The sequence below is a fragment of the Rhincodon typus genome, chromosome 45, assembly GCF_021869965.1.
Source record: "Rhincodon typus isolate 14 chromosome 45, sRhiTyp1.1, whole genome shotgun sequence".
NCBI classification, from domain to species: Eukaryota; Metazoa; Chordata; class Chondrichthyes; order Orectolobiformes; family Rhincodontidae; genus Rhincodon; species Rhincodon typus.
The window spans coordinates 5,090,105-5,116,764 of record NC_063376.1 but is presented as its reverse complement, the minus strand read 5'-3'; the positions used below and the strand labels follow the sequence as shown (position 1 = coordinate 5,116,764).

Below are 26,660 nucleotides of genomic sequence, written 5' to 3'. Positions count from 1 at the left end.
ATTAGAAGTTGAGAGAGGATTTAAGGGGAACTGGGTGGTGTGGTATCTGTAATGTTCTGCCTGAAAGGGGGTGGAAGCAGGAATAATTTTAGTATTTAGATGAACATTTGAAACACCAAAGCATACAAGGCTGTGGGGCAGTGCTGGGCCATGGAATTAGAATAGATAGGTGCTTGATGACCTATTTTCATGCTGTAACACTCTGACTCAATTACAACAGTAACATGAATGTTCAGGTCATCGGTGGGAGGTGGAGAAAGAGAAGACTTCTTTTAGGCTCTCACCCAAGGTCAAATGAAACAAGAACAGGAAGCCCTTTGGCCCCATGTCTGTTCTGCCATGCTGCATTTGATTCATGACTCAGTTCCATCCACCCAAACATCTTTTACAAAAATTTTATCAAGTTCTGATTTAAAATTAATTGGTTTGGCATCTGATGCCATTTGCTGTTAAGAGATCCAAACCTCCACTTGTGTCAATTTCTCTCAATTTTACACTTGAGCCTTTAATTTTTAAAACTTCCCGGTCCCAGCCTCCCAAGCCTGTGGAAATAATTTCACTTCAGCGCCTCAACTTCAACTTGGCATAACGTATTTTTCAACACCTTGCAGTGTAGTACGGCAGTGGGGAACTGCAGTGGTGCAGTCAAAAGTGCTGCATTTGAAACAAAATTCTGAATTACCTAAGTTAGTCCTTCCCCAAGTTTTTCCCACCATGGCCCCATTTTAAAGGGTGAAACCTAGTGCAACTGCTCTGAGGTCTGAGAGCTCAAGGCCTGTTAGAGGAAGAGTACAGTTGTTATAATTTGGTCTAAACACTGTGGCAGCCATTCCTGCCTTGGATATTTGAAAACACATTTGAGGTCCTAACCCCAATTTCAGGAAGCTGTGATCTTCTGCCTATTCACGCGGACATTAAATATCCTGTCCTAAGAGAAACAGGTGAGTTTCCTGGCCGATGTCTCACCAGCAGAAATAAAAGTTGACTAGTTGAGCATAATTCTAAACCGATAAAATAAAAATTCAAAATAAGAAAGAGCGCTGATCAAAGTAGGTACGCAGCAAACAGAACTGGAGCTCAGCACCACAGTTTTCAAATACAAAAAATGACAGGCCAAAAAATACATTCTTGACAACAATGGAGCACATTGAGGGGAAAGAGAATTTACAACTTATAAAGAGAGGGATCTTACCCAAATGAGGGAATACAGCTCTAACAGAAATACAAACAAGGTCAGAGTAGTCCAATTGGCCGTTAAAGCCTGCTCCGACATTCAAATTGATCATGGCAGATTTGGTTTTAAACTTCAACTTTACTTTCCTACACACCCCTGACAATATTTCATCCTCATGGTAATCAAGCATCTACCTACACTGCCTTAAAAATATTGGAAGATTCTACATCCACTGCTATATGGGGAAGGGAATTCCAAAGACACTCAACCTTCAGAGGGAAAATGCTTCCTTGTCTCTGAAATGGCTGGCCTCATATTTTCAAATTATGACTCCTAGATCTAGATTCTGCCACAAGAGGAAACATCTTATCTGCATTGACCCAGTCAAGGCCCGTCAGGACCATACAAGTCACAATTAAGTTAGCTCAGAGTCTTCTAAGCTCCAGAGGATACAGGCCTAGCCTGTCTAGTCTTTTCCCCATAGGTCATCTGCTCATTCCAGGTATTGATCGAGTAAACCTCTTCTGGAACTGCTATACATTAGCAGCATCCTCCCTTAAATATGGAGGCCAGTACTGTACACAGCACTCCAGATGAGGTCTCACCAATGCCGTGTATAACTGAAGTGTAATCTCCCTCCTCTTGCATTCACGTCTCCTTGCAATAAAGTATAACATACTATTCTATTCCCTGCTTACATGCTATAGCTGTACATAAACCTTCTGCAATTCATGCACACTTTATTGCGTCTCAGACCTTTGCAATGTCTCAGCATTTAGATTTTAAAAAGTTAAAAATTCCCAAAAGGGATAATTTCACATTTTCCCATATTATTCTCCATTTGCCAGATCTTTGCCCACTCAACTGGCTTTTATTCCTTTGTCAGTTCCTTCCTTATGTCTTCCTAACTCACTTTCCTATCTACCTTGGTGTCATCAGCAAATTTAGCTACCATACCTTTGACTACTTCATTCAAATTATTATTTTGTATATCAAGGGTTGAGGCCTCAGCATCAACCCCTGCAGCACAGCACTCAGGATATCTTATCAGCCTGAAACCATTTATTCCTATCCAAATTAAACAGTGAAACCAAATGCAGATGTAGTGGAAGACAGATTTATGCTCAAGGTGCTACAGAGATTTTTTAAAATATGCATTAATGAAAACAATGCCCCAAGGGCAAGCTGGGCTGAAACTAGTGCATCAATGCAATGTTCAAAACAAAATTTCAACGGGAGAATGTCACCTACCTTGACCACAGGTCAGGTTCCCCAACCTACAACCGGCGTTGGAGACTCCCCAAGATATGTTCTTCTGAGTGGCTAATACAACAGATGAATTGGTCTGAAGGTAATTCCCTTTATAGTTTACAAAACACTCTGGCTTACTTCACTGAAAAAGGGACAAAGTTCACAATTAGAAATCAGATCATATTAGACATTTACTTTTGGGATGTGGGAACTGGGAATCTGGTGATCAAAGTTAACAATTATCCTAACAATAATCTCTCTTGTCTAATTAAAGGTTATTATTGCATATACATCAAATATACAGCACAGAAACATAACATTCAGACTGGTTCTATTCCACCTAAGCCTTCTTCTATCTTTCTTCATGCGAACCCATTATTGTAGCACACTATTTCCTTCTCCCTCCTATGCTCGTCTAGCTTCCTCCTTAAAAATGCACTGATGCTAACTGCTTCAACCGTTTGACGTGGAAGCAAGTTCCACATTCTCACCACTTTCTGGGTAAAGACAGCCCAATTCAACTTCATGTTTCTTGATAACCATCTTACATTGATGGCCCCGGTTATGCTTTTCTCTCCAAGTGGAAACATTTGCACTCACTCTATCAAAACCTGCAGAATGGCAGACATGAGGCCTCCAAATAAATATCAAAAGCTCAAAAGATTACTATCAACATGAAGGCAAGATTAAAAAGTTTGAAGAGGAAAAACTGAATTTGCTGAAAGATGTTATTATACATTACTTGCAGCCAAGAATCTCTGCCAGTCAAAGACTACCAATGATGATAAGTCAGTAACGAATAGAAGCCCAAACACGCAGGAATCAAGACCAACCCTGCTGAATGCTGCTTAAGTGCAAAAACAGCATCTTAAAACAGTTACATAGCTGGTGCAGAAACACAAGCCTGAAGATAGAGGGAATCAGTCGTCAGTCTGCTATTTTGCCAGGAACCAGGTTTTCAACTATAGCATCTACAAGATGACAAGCAACTTTCAAGGGGTGCTACGCAATGCCAAGCAACATGACAGTCAGCTGCCATGATCTAGTAGCCACTAATTTAGTAATCTAGAATCCTGGACCAACAGTCTGGAAAAACAAGTTCAAAACTCCAGGCAGCCAGCAAATTTCACTTCAGTTACTTATGTAAATCTGGAATAAAAAGTTACGATCCATTTAGCGTAAATAAAATTTGACTGGCTATTGTCTTTCATGGAAGGAATCTGCTGCCCTTAACCGAACTGGCCTAAATGTGACTCCAGACCCATATCAATGTGGTTAAGTCTCATCTAGCCAGCCTCTCTCTTATACTGAAAGACGACTGCTCGTAGGCAACCATAGGTGGGCAATAAAAACTCATCCAATTATTAAGTTTGTAAAAACACTGTGGATTGGAATAAGTCCACAAAGTTGGATACAAAGTATGCAGACCAGGTTCTTGGAAATTGGGGTAAAGGGGATAAGCAGAAAAAGAGGGATTATATGTAAACTACAATCCAATATCACTGACAAAAGAAAAATTAAATTTTCAGCTCCCCAGCTAAGGTGGAGTTAAAAGTAATCCTAGAGAATTTTACACAGACAGCAAACGTGCATTTGAATTTTCGGAGGCACAAAGTTTGGGGATAGCCCTGGAATCCCTTTTTAAAATAGCAAGAACTAGAGCTTGAGGTGACGTCAGCAAATACTCTGCAATCTGTTCACTGTGTAAAATTCTAAGCCTGGCACAGGGCCATAGACTTTTCTTTGCCTCATTTAATAAGAGCATAATCAAAACTCAGAACTGGCTAACTAACTTAGTAGTGTATACAAGTTTCTATTACAGCCAGATTACTGACTATATTGGAAAGAAGCCAAAAAAGTCAGCAACTTTTTTTTTAAAACACAAAGGATTGGAGGTTGGCCATTGAAATAGACCCATGATTCACCCACACCATGACTTCCCACTGTCAGCAATCCTGTTCCCCAAATGCACCATCCAGAGGGGAAGTTAAAAAATAGAAAGCCCACTCCCTCTTGCCACTCAAGTCTAAACTTTAATCAGCAAGTAGCTGACAAAACCCTCCAACCACTACATGCTCAATGCCAGGATAGCTGAGCTCAACACTGACACCAGTTTTTGGATCTGCGCTAGGGAGGCAGTGGGAACCCGAGACTTGTTCAAATAAAACACCAGTTGTAATGTTCTCTCCAAGAGTGTATGTTTTACACTTAAGTGGCCACTTAGCCAGACAGAGGAGGATGGAAAGCACTCATTTAAGGATACCTCAGAGGAAATAGCAAAAGAAAACACTAACCACAATCAAACTTTTGCACTTCTCACATCAGTAGACTACACTCTCTCCTGCAGACTACGTTGAGCAGCACAACTGAGTGAATTACACGGAGCGGCATGTGACTCAGTGATTAGGCACTGCTGCCTCAGTGCCAGGGACCAGAGTTTGATTTCATGCTTGGGCAGCCGTGTGGATTTTGCACATTCTCCCTGTATTTGCTTGGGTTTCTTCTGGGTGCTCAGGTTTCTTTCCACAGTCCAAAGATGTGCAGGTTAGGTGGATTGGCCATGCTAAATTGCCCATAGTGTCCAGGGATGTGTAGATTAGGTGGGTTATAGGGATGGGTCTGGGTGGGATGCTCTGAGAGTCAGTGTGGACTTGTTGGGCCAAAGGGCCTGTTTCCACACTGTAGGGATTCTATTCTATGAGTCCAAAGATGCGCAGATTAGGTGGGTTGGCCACGCTAAATTGCCCAGAATGTCCACAGATGTGCAGGCTAGGTGGGCGCGTCATGGTAAATGCAGGGTTACAGGGATAGGGTGGGGGGTGTGGATCTGGTTGGGTTGCTCTTTGGAGGGTGGACTCGATGGGCCGAATGGCCTGCTTCCACACTTTAGGGATTCTAAGCATTTAAACTATAAGCAACTTAGCAAGAACAAAATCATTTCCAACTGGCTGACAAAATATTAAATTTGCACTGAAACAAAATCAAGGGCAAGTTTGCATTCTTAATTTACTCACACAAAGTGAATCTGTAATAAGCATAGGTCCAGTAACTGCAGATATTGTTAAGCGTGCAGTGAGAACAAGTGTTAATAGACTGCAGCATTTACGAAGCATGGGCAAAGTTTGAGCCTTGAATAATTAAACTGATTTGCAAGGATCGTCACTCTTGTATAGATCCATACATGCCTAAAAAGAATTAAAAAGGCACAAACCATTCAGCTCAACGAGACCTGACCCATCAAATTTCTCATGATGGGCTGCACGACACCATTTTCCTGCATTACCCATTAACCAGTTTAAGTTAGATCCCATGTCTGCTTGCTTGTGTTTTTCCAATCTATTCTGTTAATCTTCTCTCAAAGAAAATGCTGATAGTGTCACTCTTTGGAATCTCAGCACCTACCCATGCCAAAATAAAATCGGCTCTCATTCCCTATCACTGGGTAATATTTTCTAACATGCAGTCATTGTGAAGAATCCAGCTGCTCCACCCTCCCCCAAATGGGAGTAACCTTGCCGCCACCTCAAGTCAAACCTGTTTCACAAAACTTCAGTGGGAAACCTGCCAATTCAGTGTGGCACCACCACAGCAATTTTCGCTATGCTTAACCATGGGCATCCACACCATTTGATCAATGAGCTAATACTTTGCATACTTATAATTTAACTAGAGAGGAGAGGAGGAGATTACAGCTGCATAGCCACTGACACTGGAGAACCTCACCAGGCTGGAAGGAAAGAGGGGCTACATTCCAAATGTTAGGACTAACTTTTTAAAGCTTTATTCTCTGAAGTTGAAGAGATCATTGAGCAAAAGTATGGAATAAGAATGGATTAATTAAAACTGCCCTTTCCAATGAACCTATTCAAAAGTTGTACTCACAATTTCCCCAGTAGCTCAGCTGGTTACACACTGTCTTCAAGGATGATTGCGGGGAGGGGTTACTACAATTGGTCTCAGCACCTCTAGATGGGAGCAAAAAGAAAAAGAACAGAGATAATGTGACAGTGAGAAACTGCTACATTAGCATATTGAAAGAACAGAAAGTCTAGCATTCACTAGCATCAGATTTCTCAAAGCAGTTGACAGCCAATAAGTAACATGTCACTGTTTTAATGTCATAAACATGCAACCAATTTGCACACAGCAAAAATCTGTAATGAGACAACGACCAGATAATCTGTTTTCCCTAAACACTGGCTCATGATTAAACACTAGGCAGGTCAGCAGGGTTAAATCCCTTACTCATTTTCAAAACACGTGGGTTTCTTTTTAAAAATCCAAGGTGCAAACAAACCTCTATTTACCATCTTATTCAAAAGACAGCACCTCCGACAATGTAGGACTCCCTCAGTAATGCACTGAAGAGTCAGCTGAGATCGTTGTGTACAAGTCCTGGAGTGGGACTTGCACAACTCAAGAATGAAAACATTAACAATGGGGGAAAAAAGCAGTGACAATAAAATGCAATGTGGATAAAGGAAGGCACAGTAACAAGAAAACTGGAGTGGTGAATGTAATGATAAACAGTGATAAGGCAAATTGGGAGACATGGGTAGAGAAGACATATAAACATTCTAATTAGGAGCAACAGTATGTCACTCAGCCCTTTGAGTCATTCTGTAACATTGTGGATGTTGAGAAGTCCTCATTTTCATCTACCCACAATAACATTTCAACCCTTACTCATCTACCACTGCCTTAAAAAAATTTTTGCTTCTATAAGCTTTTGAAAGAGAGTGCCCCAAAGACTCATGCCCCCGGTCATTCTTAAAAAGACAAGACCATATTTTTGTACAGCAGCCTCCTAGTTCTAGAATCTCCCACAAGAGGAAACATCCTTTTCACATGCACCCTGTCAAGAACTACATTCCCTCTAAATTTTCCTGCAGTTAAGCAGACCTCAGTTCTGTGCACAGCAATGGCTTGCAGAACCAGACATTAATGTGGTCACACACCAATTGGCACGCATGGATGCTCCAAGAGACTGCCCAGCTTAAAGAGAAATTGGGAGCTTAAATGATTCAATCAAGTCACCACTTGCTAATCTAAACTCCAGCGAATACAAGTTAGGAAGTTTTACCGACTTGTTGCGTTTAAGATTAGAGGAGACTTTAGAAGCTATGTCTTCGAAAGTGGGACAAGTAATTAGAGCCTGTTTCATAAATAGGTTTTGTGTTCAGTGATTCTAAGAGGTAATACAAAGCCTGTACAAATCATTGCTGATTATCACGACCCAGTTTGGTTGCCTTACGTTAAAGAGGATCACGGAGGACTTTCATCAATATAACACCAGAGATGCAAGGCTTTAGTGACCATGATGACCAGAGAAATGGGACTTCTTGTCAGGTGAGAGAAGACAGAATCATGGGATGCTCAAAATAGTTAGCACTTAGGAAAAGGTTAACAGGGATAAAAGATCCACTCATAGTGAATGGCTTGGTAATAGAAAGGCATAAATCTATGCTGGATTTTTTTATTTTTAAAATATGCAACAGATTGCATGTCCCAACTGAAAGTGCCAGAAGTAGAATGCAAAACATGCTTAAAGAGAAAGATTCAGATAAGTATCTGAAAGAAAAATCAAATGAATAGATCACTTCCAAAAAGCAGAATCAGAGATATACAGCACGGAAACAGATCCTTCAATCCAACTCATCCATGCCAACCAGATATCCTAGAAAAAAATTAGTCCCATTTGCCAGCATTTGGCCCATATCCCTTTAAACCCTTCCTACTCATATACAACATTTAAAAGACATCTGGATGGGTAATTGTACTAGCCTCCCCTACTTTCTCTTGCAACTCATTCCATACACGCACCACCTGTGTGTAAAACATTGCCCCTTAGATCCCTTTCAAATCTTTCCCCTTTCACCTTAAACCTATGCCCTCTGGTTTTGGACTCCCCCACCCCGGGGAGAAAAAGACCTTGTCCTCACCCTATCCATGCCCCTCATGATTTTATAGATCTCAATAAGGTCACCCCTCAGCCTCCAACACTCCAGGGAAAATAGCCCCAGTCTATTCAGCCTCTCCCTATAGCTCAAACCCTGCAACCCAGGCAACATCCTTGTAAACAGTCTCTGAGCCCTTTCAAATTTCAGAACATGCTTCCTACAGCAGGGAGATCGGAATTGCACGCAGTATTCCAAGACTGGCCTAACCAATACCCTATACAGCTGCAACATGACCTCCCAACACCTATACTCAATGCACTGACCAATAAAGTCAAGCATACCAAACGCCTTGTTCACTATCTAATCTAGCTGTGTCTCCACTTTCAAGGAACTATTATTCTGCACTCCAAGGTCTCTTTGTGCAGCAACACATTCAGCATGGACAAAACGGGTCAAATACATGTATTACTGACTTGAGTCCACAGTTTATAACTAACTGCATGACTGATTAAACCACATGTACTGATTAAGCAACAATAGAATCTGACCAGAGCGTGATGCTTCAACTGCCAAATAGTCAACTGACACATAAATCTGGGCCCAACTAGCGCTTGTGCAACTGTAATGCAGTGAGGAACTGCAGATCAGGAGAGGGGCTTAGGAAAACTACTTTGCTGTCATCTGCCTGAAACATACTCTGCTAGAGATCATCCCGTTTCACTGCTGGCTGAGCACCAAACATGACAGCCATTCCAAAGTTTAAAATATACACCAGGCATATTGCTTCCTGATTTGACGGTTGCATGGGGAACCCATGCAGTACTTTACATGAATCTTGGAGCTATATCTTAAGCTCTGTTCGTGGCATAGTGCTGTTGTCACATCTGCCATCCCCTAACTTCCAGCATATACCTAAAACAATTTCAACCAGTGTGAGATTAGCAGTTGTATGTTTCGACATGCCTGAACCCTGCGCCTGTCACCTATGCTGCCAAAGAACTTTTTGATAGAACAGCAGAATGGTTTCCTGATTAACTTGGAAAGTCAATCCAAATGTCCGATTTCCTGAGCTTTATACATTGAGATAGCCCACGATTTCACCCCAACCCTGTTGTACACTCAGATTAGAATTCAAGCAGGAATCTAGAATTATGCCCAACTGTGATGCCTACAGTGTGGAATAGTCTGGTGAGACTTGCTGGCTGCATTCACTCCCAAGGAATAGCCATCAGCCATGATACATGGTAGGGGCTGCTGATTTTTATGGAGCCGGTGTGTTGGGAAAATGGGAACAGTCAAACAAAAGAAGTCTCCGGTCATCACCCTATCCCCTGCCTGCAGTGGAGAGGTTTCATTTTGTAATGGCTGTGTGGGAAAGGAAACGGTTTCCTACATAATCACTGATCCATTCTGACTTCTGTAGATCAGTGCAATGGCATACAACCAGAGTGCTATTGGTGGCTTTGGCAGAAAAACCTGGGAGGGGAAGTACAAAGGTTAAGCAGGGTTCCACAGCCCCCTGTTAGCACTTGCATGTCTAAGGGTTAGTCGGTGAGGACACTATTTAGTGCCACCTAGCTAACATGGTTAAGCAGCCTGTAACACCAATCGCTTCAGATCACATAAGCAGCTTTGCCATTTGAGCAAGATATTTTCAAAAAAAAACCAAATAGCAGGCACAGAAATCAACGGAACTCGCAGTTACACTTTTAAGGTAATACAATGGTTCCAAGGTTCTTCACAACAGCACTTCCTGCTAAAGTCTGAAGCTAAGTCACATGGGTAGATAAATGCTTAATCAAAAAGGCAGGTCTGCAAGAAGCAACTTAAAGAAGGGAAGATAGCCAGAGAGATTTAGGAAGGGAATTTCAGAATGAAGGGCCTTGGTAAATTGAAGGTATGGTAGCAATGGAGGGGTGACAGGCCAGAGTTGACAGAGCACAGATAACCTGGCACGTTCCAGATTTGAAGACCTTTAGAGATACAGGGAGGTTATGAAGCCATGGTGGAAACTGACCACAAGAGTAAGTATTTAAAAAAGTGAAACAGGAATACACCATTCAACCCCTAAAACCTACTACTCAATTCAATGAGATCATGGCTGATCTATGACCTAACTCCACACACCTTCCTTTGGCTCATATCCCTTAATACCTTTGCTGAACAAACATCTTAGATTTAAAATTAACTGATCTGGCATCAATTGCTGTTGTGGAACAGTTCCAAACCTCTGACACCGTTTGTGAGTAGAAGTGCTTCCTAACATCTCTCCTGAACAGTCCGACTCTTACATTTAAAACTATGCCCCTTAGTTTTAAAATCCCCAACTTGTGGAAACAGTTTATCTTTATCTACCTTGTCCTTTCCTGTTGATACCTCAAAGAATTTGATCAATTCACTCCTTAAATCTTCTAAATTCAAGAGAACATAGGCATAATTTATATAACTGCATAAACTAAGAAATGCCAGATCAGACTGGACGAGAGTTTTGGCAGGCGGAAGATATGAAGAGAGAAAAGGACCGTGGTTGAGGATGATGACTAAACTGGATCTGGTACAAGTTAGAACTTTAAATGAAATCTGGTTCGGGTGGACAGTAAGAAGTACAAAAGATTTGAAGTTATTCTAGGATCTGCACTAAGAAAGTAATTGAACTTGGCAGAATGAAAGGCCAGACAGCATGATATCTACAGTGCATGTTTTAGTGGCACATAGCCACGTAGCCGAAAGTTAGCTCTCTGGTAATGAGCCCATTTCCTCCCTTCTAAAATAAAGTCCACAATGTCTTGGGATGAACAGCATTTCTTTTACTGATCAAATTTTCAGTATGTCAAGATTTGTGACTCTTCCCCAGCACTGAAGTTTTCTGCAGTTCAGGGGAAATACTTTAAAAATACTGCTCTCCTGCAAAATTGACACTTAACAGATAGAAGCCACGAGGCATAGAAGAACTTGAAGTAACACACTTGATGCTCATTCCAAGAGCTTAGTGACGTATGCAAGGGATCAGAATATTCAATTATGGAAGGCACTGCAATTGCACAGTTGGGCAATCCTGTGGAGAACTGGAATCCTCAGCCAGGACTTGTATCCAGAGGGGGATAATGAACATACTGCATGTTTGGTCTAGCTACTCACACCTAGCTATTCCTCGTGAGTCATTCATCAACTTAAACGTCAAACGAAAAGCAATAATGCAACAGCCGAGACGCCCCATTTTAGATTTTAAAAAAACTCATCTCCCGTCACAGATAACTTTCTTTTGTCTTTATTTTGTTCATTCACGGGATGAGGGGCGTCGCTGTTTAGGCAGCATTTATTGCCCAGAGGGCAGCTCAGAGTCAACCACATTGCTGTGCGTCTGGTGTCACATGTAGGCCAGACCAGGTAAGGATGGCAGTTTCCTTCCCTAAAGGAAATTAGTGAACCAGATGGGTTTTTATGATAATCGACAATAGATTCACAGTCATCATTAGATTCTTAATTCCAGATATTTTATTGAATTCAAACCCCACCACCTGCCATGGCAGGATTCGAACCTGGGACCCCAGAACGTAATCTGGGTCTCTGGATTAACAGTCCAGCAATAATACCACTAGGCCATCGTCCGAGTCTACAGAAAGGAATACAAATCTGCCGTTTTCTGAAAAGTGCTTAGACTCAGGCCCCATTCTCCCGAATATAAAAGGCCTGAAAGCAGGAAAGAAAAGCTCAAATCCTGGCCAATATTTACCCCTACACTAATAACACCGAAAGGCTTAACTGATCTTTAGCTCATTCACTGCAGTTTATGATGCAAGGCTATGCGCCAAGAGCTAGAAAATGGGGTTAGAATAGTCAAGTGGTTGATTTGGATTTGTGCAGATCCAATGGGCCAAAGGGACTTTTTCAGTACTGTTAATCTCTATGACAAGGCAATCACACCTTGCCTGCTACGACTGCTTAAGATTTCAAAAAGTAGCTTATGCAAACACACATTTGTTTTTGAGGGAGCCTCTGCTGGGAAGAAAGTGATAAAAGCATTGGCAACTAAAACACAATCTTTCAATAATCATGACTTCTGGCATAAGGATAGAAACCATTCCCAATACATATGTCTTGCTCATTCTTGGAATATTATACAATGCCTCCGGCTTGAAGATCTGCATGGAGACTGTACTGAGCTCAGTAAGATAGTTCTTTCCAAGATTAATCCCACAGGATCCTGAGCTCTGAAACAAGGTTGGTGGAATGTTTCCTGAAGCAGCCTAAAATTCTCAGCTTCAAAAGTAAAATATCACTACCATGCTGCATAATTGTCAGTGTCTCTACTACCATATAATATTCATTTGCAAGTAAACAGGATTAATTTTATCCTGGACAAAATGGCTGCATGCCTTGAATATGGGGCATACTCCTGCTCAACAGAAGACAATGCTATTGCTAAAGAGAGTAACTGTCAGCCCTAAACTATAGAAGCCATACCTGATTCAGGTATGGGACTGAGGGAATGAGACACACTCTACACAAAATTCTTACAGAGCTCAATGTTGTAGATACAGGAGGAATATTTCTGCTTCAATATTTCTGCTGACTGCGGCAGAGTCATGAATCAAGAGCTGGCCATTTGGTACTGGGATACATATGGGCACTTGAAATGTCATAACATTCACGACTATGAGCCATATGCCGGAAAGTGGGATTAGTGTAGAAAGGTCAGCGCAGACTTGATGGGCCGAAGGGCCTGTTTTGCGCTGTATAACACGGAGATTGAGCAGAAATTTCTTTGGTTAGTTCTATGAAATTCTCCAGCCGAAAGGACTGTGGAGGCTCAATCATTGAGAATGTTCAGCACTGAGATCGATAGATTTCTAGATATTAAAAATATCAAGGGATACACTGACAAAGCAAAATGTTGTTGAGGTAGAACAAACATGATCTCGTTGAATACTGGAACATGCTCAAGGGGTTAAATAGCATGATCCTACAGTGACTTCTTTCAACACAGAAGAAAGGAGGAAATTAAAGCTCAGTAATAACATGGTAAAATATGTTAGATTGAAGTAGTTCAGCCTCAAGTTTGATTGTGACAGAAAATTTTTATGCTGTAGCTGACAAGAGCAGGTGACACACTAAAAAGATGGAAACTGCGCCAAGCCCCAATACTGCATCCTCCACAGAGGACAGATTCATATAAAGGATAAGAGTAATGGCAAAATGCTGATGGGAAGCGCCAATATCAGATAAGAGACACTTTTTCCTACTCGTGTGAGCAACTTGATATTCCCACTGAATTATGGAATTGCATCTTTACTTCCACCCATACTGAATTCAACCTGTTACACTAAACCACTCTGAACATTCGAAGACCAAAGTTTTCTATTGATTTGGCAAGGCGGTTAAGTGGCCTCCAAGGTGCTTAATTCAAGTTCTATACTGAACGAGGATGTTACATTTTCATTCCTACCAATAGTAAAGGCAATAATTAAACCATGTTAAACACTAACTGCTTTAAGCATTCTCAAATGCTCAATCAGTAGGCGAAGCTACCTTAGCTACTTAATCTGCAGTCACTGTGTCAAGTTACAGTTTACTATAAAATGGCTGGCAAAAAAACCCTTGGCATAAAAACTGACCACCGAAATAAGATGGATGAGCTAAAGACAATCCAGTGGCGCACTTTGGTCTACTTCATGTACTGCCACCGACATTGAGGCAGTGTTAGCAGCAATTAGCAGAACAGCCAAGGGAAACCAACCTAAAGATATTTCTACCAATTTTAGAATGCTACGTAAAAGATCATTTGATTAGCATATTCCTTTCTCGACCAAAATATCAAGCCACTGGCCAAAACAGTAGGTAGGCCTGATTTAATTCAGATGCCAAAACAGCTGATAGAAACATGCTGTAGGACCTGTTGACAAAGCTATAAAACTTGGATCATATTTAATTGTGATAGGACTGGATTTTCTCTGCAAGTGTGATGCATATGGCAAACTCATCCAAAATCAAGACCTGCTTGGCCAAATGGAATAAAGAAACAGAAAATAAATCACGCCTACCCTTTGAAGTTCATGATAAATATGGTCAATTAATAGTTGGAAACCATTTCAGAACCAACTATTTCTTCCAAAAGCAAAAGGGTGCTCACCACGCATGAAGGCACCTGGATGACTAAAAACCAAAAAAACTGCGGATGCTGTACATCAGAAACAAAAACAGAAATTGCTGGAAAAGCCCAGCTCAATGTTAATTCTGATTTCTCTTCACAGATACTGACAAACCTGCTGAGCTTTTCCAGCAATTTCTTCATAATGAGGTATGTTCCTGATTGACTATGATAGTTCACTTTTTTAAGAACACTGTTACAGTGACTAGCTTGATAGTGCTTCATTAAATAATTTACACCCCGGTCCAGCGACTGGATTGCTGGAGTTGTTTTGGCATGTGTTCCATTGCTCAGATAAGTGAGTTTGGGAATGTAAACCAGACCATCAGGGGGAAAAAGAAATCAACAGTCATTCGGGTCCAAAAACAGAAATTGCTGGAAAAGCCTAGCTCAATGTTACTTCTGATCTCTCTTCACAGATACTGACAGGCCTGCTGAGCTTTTCCAGCAATTTCTGTTTTTGGACCCGAATGACTGTTGATTTCTTTCCCCCCTGCCCCGATGGTCCGGTTTGCATTCCCAAACTCACTCATCTGAGCAATGGAACACATGCCAAAACAACTCATGCAATCCAGTCGCTGGACCGGGTTGTAAATTATTTAACGAAGCACCATCAAGCTAGTCACTGTAACAGTGTTCTTAAAAAACTGGACTATCATAGTCAATCAGGAACACACTTCAGTTGAAGCATATATGTTACTCTCCCATCACTGATCCACACAAGTTTCATGAGGATATCTGAGCATTCTCATGGTTGAATTGGAAAGCAGGGAGAAAAAGACACACTCAGAAAATAGGGAGCATTACCATCAGCCTATAAGCACTGCTGGATCTCCCTTTGGTAATAACTATTGGGTGTAAGTGCAGATAAATGCTCAAATAAACACAGATCATAGACGGACAAATGTCTCATCTGGCTACTGCGGCTTTGATTCAACTTCATTCAAGAGTTAGAGTAGTTTGGCAATGAGTGCTGCACTAATACACATGCCCCACCATTGCCAGTTTCTGCCAAATTTGCTTCAAATCCTAGACTAGCTGCACAAAACAAAACAGCCACTAATGCTGCCAGGTTTGATCAGGAAGTTGCAGGTTTGCCAATTTCCTTCACGAAAGACGTACCACCTACACAGAGTCTGGTCTATATGAAATATCACTAAGGAAAGTTGCCTTGGTCATCATCTCACTGCTGTTTATGGAAGCTGGCTGTGCATAAACTGATTGCTGCATTTACCACATTACAACAATGACAATACTTTCAAAGAGTTTCACTGGTTGTAAAGCACTATGGGACATCCTAAGTTTGAAATGGACTAGATAAAATACGAGTACTATATCTCTAAACTTTACAAATAGAAAATATTATTGATTAGGCACTAATTCTGACAGTGCTTTCAAAAATAAAAGAACTTCAAAAACTAGTCATTCAATTAAAGTTTGGCAGCGACTATAACCATGAAACCACCACCTGCAAGCTCCCATCCGAGATCTTTCGCCAACGCTGGGCCAAAATCTCAGACCTCTTTTCCCAACAGCACAATGGGGTATACTTACATCACACAAATCACAAAGGTTTAAGACTGTGGCTCTTTGCCATGTCTGCCAGGGCAACTGGGTAACTGCTGCCCTTGCCAGTGACTCATCAAATGAAAGAAAAAATTAATAAAAGACTATTAAACCTCCCACTTTCTCAAGTTTGAGGCTGGTTGCAATTTCAGCTGAAGACAAGGCATGAGAGGTACACTCTTAGATAAAAGGATGAAATGAAAAATACATTAGCAAGCACTGATGATGTAAGATGGGGAGTCAGCTGTCTACATTATATAGGAATGGCTTTGTCTGTATTAGCAAGAAGCATTAGCAAGGCTTTCATCTTAACATATCTATATTCATTTTGATAAATACATCTATTTATACATCTGGGAGTGCGTCCTCTGCTCAGTACCTTAACTGAGTGTGCAACCCATGTGCATTATCAATTGGATTCCTCAAAAATTAAACTGCATACTGTGCCTCTCACACTGTCCTCTTGTGCTTCACCAATCCTTTCCAAGTTAGACTTAGAAGCAGTATCAAAGTCAGGTCATCCACTTGTTGTCCCCACAGCATAAGTGGGGCCATCAGTATTATCGAGTTTCTCCCCTAATCCATGCCTCAACGTCACTCATCTATCATTTCTGCATCCACCCCCGCCTGACTCCTCTTCAGATTTTAACTTCAATTTCTCCTTTAACAGCTGCCAGAAGGCTATCTAGTTTCACCCCAAAGCCTGCACTTGGCTATCTTTTTCTCTCTAAACGTAGTTAGCAATCCTTTTGATTCCTGAATCTCTACTCAGGTAAAAACCTACTCATTAGCCTCTGCCCTAGCAGCTGCTCTGACCATCCTCGACCATATCCGAAGCCAGATATAACAAAGTGGGGAAAATATGCAGAGCTCATGCTTGCTTTGGTTCAGACTACTTCTGCTGCAGGGGTTGACCAGCTGCTGGCTCTAGTCTCCAGATTGGCTGCATCCAGGTACTTTCTCCTAAGTCACTGCTCTCAGGAAGCAAAGTAACAATATCCCCCCACACCCTTCTATTTGAGGGTAAGCCGGCAGTCAACACAACTGGCCATTCTTCACAAAGTCTCTTTCAGGTACATGTTTTCTGCAGGTACCACATACCTTATCATGTGAATATAACTGTCCTGACAAACGGTCCTATATATCTGTCTGGCCACCCAAGAGTAAAAGGTTTAGCATTCCTGTTATCCCTGTTCCATTTGACAGGGTAAGTCAGGTGGAAGACACTGCCCGAGACTGGAGGTAGATTCAATCGAGGCTTTCAGAAGAGAAATGGCCAATTAAATAAATAGAGAAAAAAATTAATATGGCTACGTGGAAAAGGACAGAGCAACAAAATTAGTTGAGTAGCACTTGCAGAAAGCCAAAACAGATGAGGGCCAAATGGCGTCCCTCTAATATCATGGAAACAGATCAGTATGAAAAGAATTGTAAATTGTCACATCGCCAAAATAGTTTGTTCTGGCTTTAACACAACATTTTCCAATGCCTGCAGCCTTTCATTTTAACCTTGTTTTGAATTGGCTTGATTTTGAAACAGAAACTAACTCAATTACGAAATCCTTTAAACAATCAAAATACCAAACTTGGCTGTATAAAGCGTAATAATGTGTTTTAAATGGAAAAGCCAAACAATTTAAAAACTACATGAACCAAGAGTCGCAGTTTGATAACCATCTAATCTCTTCAATAAGTGAGATTTCTCAACTCCTAACATTTAATAATTTTATAAGCCTGGGGTACATTCTAAATGCAGGTCAACCATAATGTTTCTGAAGGCACAAGATTAGATTTATGGACTAACTTCATGGTTAAATTTTTTTTTTTGGCCAACGGTAATGAGAAACTGCAATTTATTCCCAGCTTTCCCTGCTGTAGCAATGCTGTGAAGTTAGATGTTGTATTCTCATTCGCCTCCACCACCATTTTATCATTTTTCTGACTGTACTGTCTCGTGCTCCAAATCAATGTCTACTTGAATGAAAAGAACAAAGAAAAAGAAAAATTTAAAAAAATTAGAACAGTCTAATGATGACCATGAATCAATTGTTGATTGTTGGAAAACTCCATTTGGTTCACTAATCTCCATTAGGGAAGGAAACTGCCATCTTTATCTGGTCTGGTCTATATGCGACGCCATGCCCATTGCAATGTGGTTGACGCTAAAACTGCCCTCTGGGCAATTAGGGACGGGCAATAAATGCTGGCCAACCACGACCCTGTACAAAAAGCTATACAAAAGCCTGGTTCAGCCACATTTGGAGTATTGTGTCCAGTTCTGGTCACCTCATTACAGGAAAGATGTGGAAGTGTTGGAAACGGTGCAGAGGAGATTTACCAGGATGTTGCCTGGAATGGAGGGCAGGTCTTACGAGGAAAGGTTGAGAGAGCTAGGGCTTTTCTCTTTAGAACAACACAGGATGAGAGGTGATTTGATAGAGGTGTACATAGAGTAGACAGCCAGAGACTTTTTCCTAGGGTGGAGGGAGCTTTTACGAGGGGACATAGTTTTAAAGTGAAAGGAGGTAGATACTGGGGAGATGTCAGAGGTAGATTTTTTACTCAGAGTGCTAGGGGCGTGAATGCATTGCCAGAGAGGGTAGTGGAGTCAGCCTCATTAGGGGCATTTAAGCGGCTATTAGATAGGCATATGGATGATAGTATAAGGTAGCGGTGGAGGTTAGATAGACCTTAGGTTTCGGGTAAAAGTTCAGCACAACATCGTGGGCCGAAGGGCCTGTACTGCGCCGCACCGTTCTATGTTCCACAGGTGAATTTAAAAACAGTTTCACACGTGCATCTGGAAGAAACATCATGAAGCTGTTTGACTGCAGAGATGTCACAACCAAATTCGCTACTCCATTCTTATCCAACACCAGCACCAGCACGGACATATCTACTAACAAAGGCAGGAGTTGGATAGGCAAACAGATAAGAAGTAGGATTGGAGAGACAGGCAAGTTGCCCTCCCCTCACACAACTCCTATTCCACCTTTGGCTAATTCGTCAGAAACCTCAGTGATGTACAATATACATTTGCTGAGTCGCAGGGTACCTAGGCTGCAATTTTACCTGAAATAATGTACTTACATCATGCTTAAATGGAACAGAGAGGAAGAAATGACTTTGCAAAGAGGGACCATTTTAATAAACAAAAAGGCTACAGAAAACGTCTGTGAATCCACCAAGGTAATGGGTGCCCAATCACGTATTTGTGGTTGAAACGAGTCATTCTTCAGGTGACAACTTTCTATTCAAACACAGGTGGCAGGTTCAGGGCACTATTCGACATTCCAACCCATACAAATTACTATGAGATCTTCCTGCAATGCACTGTTCAATGACTGACTGGAACATTACAGAGCAGGAGATGGCGGGCTTCAAGAATCTCATGCCACACGGGCAAACTTAAAAGTTGTATCACTGGCTTAATAAATTAGGAATGTAAGACAGTGGTTTAGTCTGGCACTGGGACGATTGCAGCCCTGCAAATAAAGACTTATTCATTTGCTAGATTTGACAGAGTGAAACTCGGCAAATAGCTCCATTGCATCTACATACGTGCTTGAAGTTAATGCTTTAGTTCAGATTTTGGTGGGGACAGCGTCTGACTCGAAGTCGAGCGCTGGCAGCCATAGAGACTAGGGCATCAGAAAGCTGTGGATATCAACTCCGTGTCCTTTCTAGTTTCTGTCAGGACAGGATTCCAGATGTGAATCAAACCTTTAAGGGAAAGGTGCAAGTTAGTCAAGCTGGACAGTACAACGGTGGATGTTAAAATATATAAATATGCAATGCTGTGTCTATATAAACATACAAAAGATATCTGCATTTCAAGAACAGATGTCACGACCTCAGGACACCCTAAAGTAATGAATTACTTGAGGTATAGCACCTGTTAGAAACATGGCTGCTAACCGGGGCCTAGCAAATTCCCATAAACAGCAAATAACAGTGGGTGTGGCCAGATAATTGGTTTTTGTCATGTTGACGGAGGGTTAAATATTGGCCAGGGCACCAGGGAGTACTTCCACGATCTTCTTTATAATAGCAGCCAAGGGATCTTCACCTCAAGAGACAGAGTAGACAGGACTTTGTTTTAACATCTTATCAAAGACAGCACCTAACAGTGCAGGAGAGAGAACTGCACAGGAGTGGCAGCCTACAGTTTTGCACTCAAGTCCTTGAACCCACAAACTTTTGACACAAGTCGAAAATGGTAACCACTGAGCCACAGATGACCTTATTGATAAGCTCATATTCTGGGGAGAAGGAGAGAGACCAATAGCTGATAGATTGTTGGAGGAGTGCCATCATTACTTCAGGCTCTTAAAAGCACTCACTCCAAACACCATCCCAGGCTCAGAAAGACAAGCACACACCACTTTTCCCAAATTCAAGTGGACAAAATACAAACATTTCACATATTCACCCCTGCAACAACACTGAAGAAAGAACTTAGCTTTTGCAGCATGAGTTTAGGTAGAAGTTTTACTTACTGCAATACAACTAAAAATAGCTTTGTAGAGAATTATTCTGATGACCTGACGTCTCACCACCACCTAAGAGAAACAGATCTGTAGAGAGAAGGGGGAAAGGAAAAGATGTTAGAAACATTTTCGAAAATAACAACGCAACCACCAGTCTCATTATTAGGACCACTTACTAAAATCTTAACACATTTGGCTTCTAAAAGTGCCAAATTCATGGAAGGTACAAATATACAAGAGGGTCCTGGTAACTTAAATACATGGCAATTACTGGACAGAATATAGGGTCACCAAACCTTAGTTAGTCATTCAACCATGAAGGACTATCACAGCCAATCTTAATTCTATTCTACCAGGTCACTGAATTACAATCGCAAAGTATTACTTACAGCACAGCAACAGTCCAACTGGTTTTTCTGCCCAACATGAGCCTCCTTCCAGCTACCTCTTCATCTCATACTATCAAAATCTGCTTGTATTCATTTCTCCGTCCCATGTTTACCCAGTTTCCTCAAGATATTTATACTATTCAGCTCAAGCTTACCCTTTGGAAGAGAGTTCCACATTCCAGTGAAATATCTCCTGAACACTCTATATTGGATTAATTGGTGACTGTTTATGATTCTTAGCCGAGTGGCCACAGTAAGTTGAATCGTCTTCCTGACGTTGACCCCATTGAGCCTCCTCTTAACCTTAATCTGCTCTAGTTATAACAGAAGCAGGAAAGTTGGTTGATGTAACAAGGTGTAGAGCTGGACGAACACAGCAGGCCAAGCAGCATCAGAGGAGCAGGAAAGGTGACGTTTCGGGTCCAGACCCTTCTTCAGAAAAGTTGGTTGATGTGCTGTTTTTGACAGAAACAAATGCAGGTCCACTGCTGCAATCAGCTCACAAAACAACCAAGGTGCCAGACCGAGGCATTCACTATCTGGATGGATCAGGGCACTTACACAGCGGAGCAGCACATTGATCAGGCGGGGCTCATGTGAAGAATTAAACTTAAGCAAGCCATGACAAGGCTGCCTGTACTCGTGCAACTGCACTAGCAGTCAAGAATTAGTGCACTCAGGCGACACAGGCTGTAAAACGGAGAAAATAAAAGTTGATGATAGAGTGTGTCAATCAATCACAGAGTCAACTGTCCCACGTCAGTGAGTGTTTATCACATCCATGCCAAGAAAACAACCCAAATGGCTGCCAAGCACTCGGGGTCAAAGGAGATAGGAAATATGGCAACAGGACTTAGTATACAACTGTCACAAGCCTCCAAGCAGCTAGGCGAGCTGCAATGGCAGCAGTAATACTCACCTGCACAGGAAAGCAATGATTTCTGTGTGAGTAAAGAAGGAAAAGTAGGACGTGGAGTACATGTCACAGAACCAAAGAGGGGCATTGGGAAGAGATTTCACAAGGTGATTTATGTTCATAAATATTAGAGCTGCAGCTTCAATTTACAATGCAACACTCAATCCCAAAGCATGTTGCATTTCACAGAAATCTGTTTCTAACAAAGGGCAGTTATTTCAGCCATTATAACTAGTTGCTGTGGAGGGGGATTTAAAAAGGACACGTTCATAACACAGAGTAAATGCACCAAGTAGACGGACACATAACCATCCAGAGTGGTACTAAATTTTACCCTAATCAGTGCTGAAATTTGTATCTTCAGCCAGAGCAGCAATGATTAATTTACACTGGTGGCTCTGTGGTGAACAGGGAAGAGAAAAACCAGGTCCTTCATCACAAGATAGTCTACCTTGGGAAATGCATACATCAACAGTAACACGCAATGTGAACATGGCAGCCTGTTAAGTTCACGTGGGCGAAAAATTCTACCACTCCAAAATAATAAAAGCAAAGTACTGTAGATGTTGACCATCTGAAATAAAAACAGATAGCACTGGAGAAACTCAGCATGTTAAGCAGCATCTAAACAGGACCATTTTGGAGTGAAAGCATTAAATGCATTTCTTCTACTATAGCTGCTGGGTTTCTCAGGCACTTTCTGTTTATCATACTAGGATCCTGTTGGTTACACAGAAATATACAGCACAGATCCCTATGTTCACTGACAACTGATTGAGCAGCAGAAAAATGATCAGTAGCGCAATTATGAAGACTGGAACCTTACTGACCTCAGCATGTGGTTCTAGTTGTTTTGTTGACAAAAGAATTCAACTGAACTCCTCAAATACACACGTATATGTATACATATACAATACACACAACTGGTGCACACACCATTACAGTAAAATACTATTTTTATACAAGAACTCCAACAGACATGAGGTCTGGCAGCTTCTGTGCAGAGAGAAAAAGTGTTAACATTTTTGAGTTCAATGATTCCTTCGGAGGCAAAGTTTTTGGTGTCATGCGCATCAATGCTGGTGATAAATCTAAAGCAATAAACATAAGTACCAGACAACAATCCAATCTTGACAAATGGACCACATTCACACCACTACTGCTTAAACAATGCCATGGCCATAAACATCAGAGCTACAGGTCAATGCTACGTAGCTAAAACAAAAAAAAATCAATGAACAATCATTTGAGCAACAGGCAAAATGACTTTTCCACAATCATTTAGAACGACAAGAATTATTGCAGTTACACGTGAAACCTTTTCAGCTAGCACTTCAACTTAGAAAATTTCATAAGTTTATACTGCAATAATTACTGAAGCAAAAAAGCTTAAACATGTAATGTATCCTTTAACATGGCACAGTGCCAAAAAAATTAAGACAGCAGAACAAGAACCCAGTTGTAAACAATCAGCATATGTAGCACATGGATTTATACTAAGATTCATTCAAAGTTAAAATAACATTCTTAAACCTGACAATAACAAACGACTGCAAGTAGAGAAGGAACCTTCAATCCCTTATCAAAATTAAGGCCTGCCCCAATCATGCCAGGTTCAATCCTTTACAACAGTTTCAAGTTCTCAAGATAGAAACAGTTATCTTTTACAAGAAAAAGGTCATTCCTCCCCACAACTGTCTCTTTTTTGAGGGGCAGGAGGAAGAGATGCAGGAGGCTGAAACACACAGATGTGCTACATATAAACACAAGTCATTTCCAAAAAAAAAATACAACTGCGTTAGACCTAGCCTGAGAGTTAAGAGAGACAGCAATATGTACAGGCACTGTTTGTTCTGGAGAGGCCATTGGTGGGGGAAGCAGAGGGGGTCTAAGGTCATGGCAGAAATTGTTTGCAGGCTGACCTCAATTCTCAAATCCAGTATATTATTTTTAAAAGAATACAATTATTTTAATGGAACGCTGGAGGTCTTGTTTATTTTATTACATGCCACATGGAAGCCAAGTAACTAAAACCATCATTAATACTGGAGGGGGAGTGAGGAAAAGGTGAATTTATTGAGAGTAAACATAAAATAAAAATCTGGCAGTTAACGTTAAGTCAAAAAAGTCGTCAGGCCTTTCACTCCCAGACAAATCCCCTTGATGCCACGTCTCTTGTTATATCACCTCCCCTTTTCTGGGTTAAACTGGAAGCATTTTAATACGCCGTAAGGTATTTATTTTTTATTTGGAAAAACATGATTTTTTGTCAGTACAGGTAAGGTTTGAAGATTTCTTTTTCTTTGGACTGAGAGTTTCTAGAAACGGGTTTTCTTTCCATACCAACAATCAGGATGCCCGGGGCCTGCATGCATGCATGCATGCATACATACATACATCCATCCATCCATCCATCCCAACCTCCTCTTTCTCCCTGCACTCGCCAGCCCACTCCAGGTAGGCCTCAGAGCCAGGGCCTTGCCCGAAAGGCAGGCAGTGTTTTAGTCACTCGACGGCCCCCGGGGCGTTGTTGGGGGGGGGGGGGGGGTTGAAGGTGGGGACTCCAAACGGGCGCAAGACAAGGAAGCCGGTCTCCCGTCCCGTGGGGTGAGAAGGGGAATGATCGTGCGAGCCCGGATGCATTGAGGCCCTCGCCTCCCCGTTACCTCCGGTGAATCAGGATAGTCCGTCTCCGCCTCTCAATCGTCGCCGTCGCTGCGGATTCTCCGCCGATTCTAAGATGGCCGCCGCGCAGCGCGTCACGTGACCGCCCCCTTTCCCTGACGCTCAGCGGGCCCCGGGTTTGCCCGGATGTGGGTGGGAGGGGCCTCCTCACACTCTCTTCCCCACCCCCGCTCCCACCAGCGAAGAACGCACCACGTGCCGCGCGGGAAACAAAACAACGGCTTTCCCCTCCCCCGCGCCGCACACAAGGACCAGCCCTGAACCCGCGCCCACGCTTATTAGGCCCCGCCCTTAGACTCAGACCGCGCCCCGCGGCTCAGGCCCCACCCCTATGAGCACTGACTCCACCCTCCCCAAGGAAAAACACTGGCTCCGCCCCCAAACGCTCGCCCTCCCCCCGCAAAACGCTCAGACATCGCGTCCCCACAAACACTTAGACCCCACCCCAAAACACCCAGACCCCGCCTACGCACACTCGGTCCCTGCGCCCCCCCTCCCGCACGTTTAGGCCCCGCCCCTTCATGCAACACCGAGCCCACACCCGGACCACGCCCCCACACAAAGTCTCCCTCCGCCACGTGCAGTTCCCGCCCCCACAAATAGGCCCTTCCTCCGGGTACAGGTCTGTCCTCTGGACCCCTGATGTTTTGTTTGGTGGCCAATGCTTTAGTGTTTTGTTGGGGTTGAAATGTGTGGTTGATTTGGTGTCACTGACGTCTGTAGCATGGAAACAGGCCCTTCGGCCTAACTTGCCCATACCCCACCCTCAGCTTTCACAATTAAACTAGTCCCATTTGCCTGCCTTCGGCCCATATCACCCCATACCCATCCCATTCACGTACCTGTCCAAATGTTTCTTAAAAGACAAAATTGTACTCACTTCCACCCCTACCTCTGGCAGCCTGTTGCAGACGCTCACCACCCCCGGTGTGAAAAAAATGCCCCTCTAGACCCTTTTGTATCCCTCCCTCTCGCCTCAAACCTATGTCGGCTAGTTTTAGTCTCCCCTATCATGGGGAAAAGCTGTCCAGTGTCTATCTAAGCCTCTCATGATTTTAAACAACTACAAGGTCACCCCTCAGTCTCCTACACTCCAGGAAAAAATGTCCCAGCCTATCTAAACTCTCCTTATTACTTAAACCTCCAGTCCATGTAGCATCCTGGTAAATCTTTTCTGCACTCTTTCTGGTTTAATAATATCCTTTCTATAGGGTGACAAGAACTGCCAAATGTGGCCTCACCAATGTCTTGTATAGCTTTAACAAGATATACCAACTCCTATGCTCAATGCCCTGACTGATGACAGCATTGGTCTTTGTAAAGTCATAAATTATAAAGTTCTTACAGTGTGGAAGTAGATTATTTGGCCCATCAGGTCCACACCAACCTTCCAAAGAGCATTCCACCACATCCCTGTAACCCTGCATTTCCCATGGCTAATCCACCTAGCCTGCACACTATGGGCAATTTAGCATGGCCAATCCATCCAACCTGCTCATCTTTGGACTGTGGGGGGAAATACTGCAGCACCCAGAGGAAACACACACAGATGCTGGGAGAATGTGCAAACTCCAGACAGACAGTCATCTGTGGCTGGAATTGAACCTAGTTCCCTGGCACTGTGAGGCAGCAGTGCTCACAACTGAGCCACTGGACTGCTCTACAAAGTCTGTGATGTACCACAGGAATTAAAAAATGAACCCTAATAATTACTGCTCAATCATAACCTGTCACAGTGAAAACAGAGAGTTTCAAAGATACTCTGTGATCTGATTTGTGGAAAAGGGGTAAGTGTTACAAAGAAGAGTCATATCCAACTCATGGTCCCTCTCCACAGACACCGCCAGACTCACTGAGTATTTCTGGAGGTTTCTGTGTTTTTTTCAAGGAGGTTCCAGCTTTTTGCTACAAATCACAACATTTTTTCATTCTGTGACGAAGACACTTTCAAGTTTTGTGGAGATACCTGGAGTGGTTTCTTTAAAAGTGGTTGTTGAAAGGTCACTGCGGACTTTTGAGTACTTGTTTTTAACAAGGTTTCCTAGAAATTACATGACAGCTTGCTTTGCTATAGATGTTTCTGGGGGCTGGTCTTTGAACAGTGGATGGGAGAGATTCCTGTTTTAAACAGGCAGCCTTGG

General features: G+C 42.3%; 1 long non-coding RNA gene across 1 annotated transcript; it reads right to left on the bottom strand.

Moving 5' to 3' along the window:
- Window positions 1-2,409: 2,409 nt before the first annotated feature.
- Window positions 2,410-24,677, bottom strand: LOC125487826. Its single transcript, XR_007266119.1, has 5 exons — window positions 24,501-24,677; window positions 20,539-20,616; window positions 19,601-19,762; window positions 6,308-6,390; window positions 2,410-2,567 (listed from the first exon to the last, which is right to left on the bottom strand). It is a non-coding gene; the product is annotated as an uncharacterized LOC125487826 (long non-coding RNA).
- Between the last annotated feature and the right edge of the window lie 1,983 nt (window positions 24,678-26,660).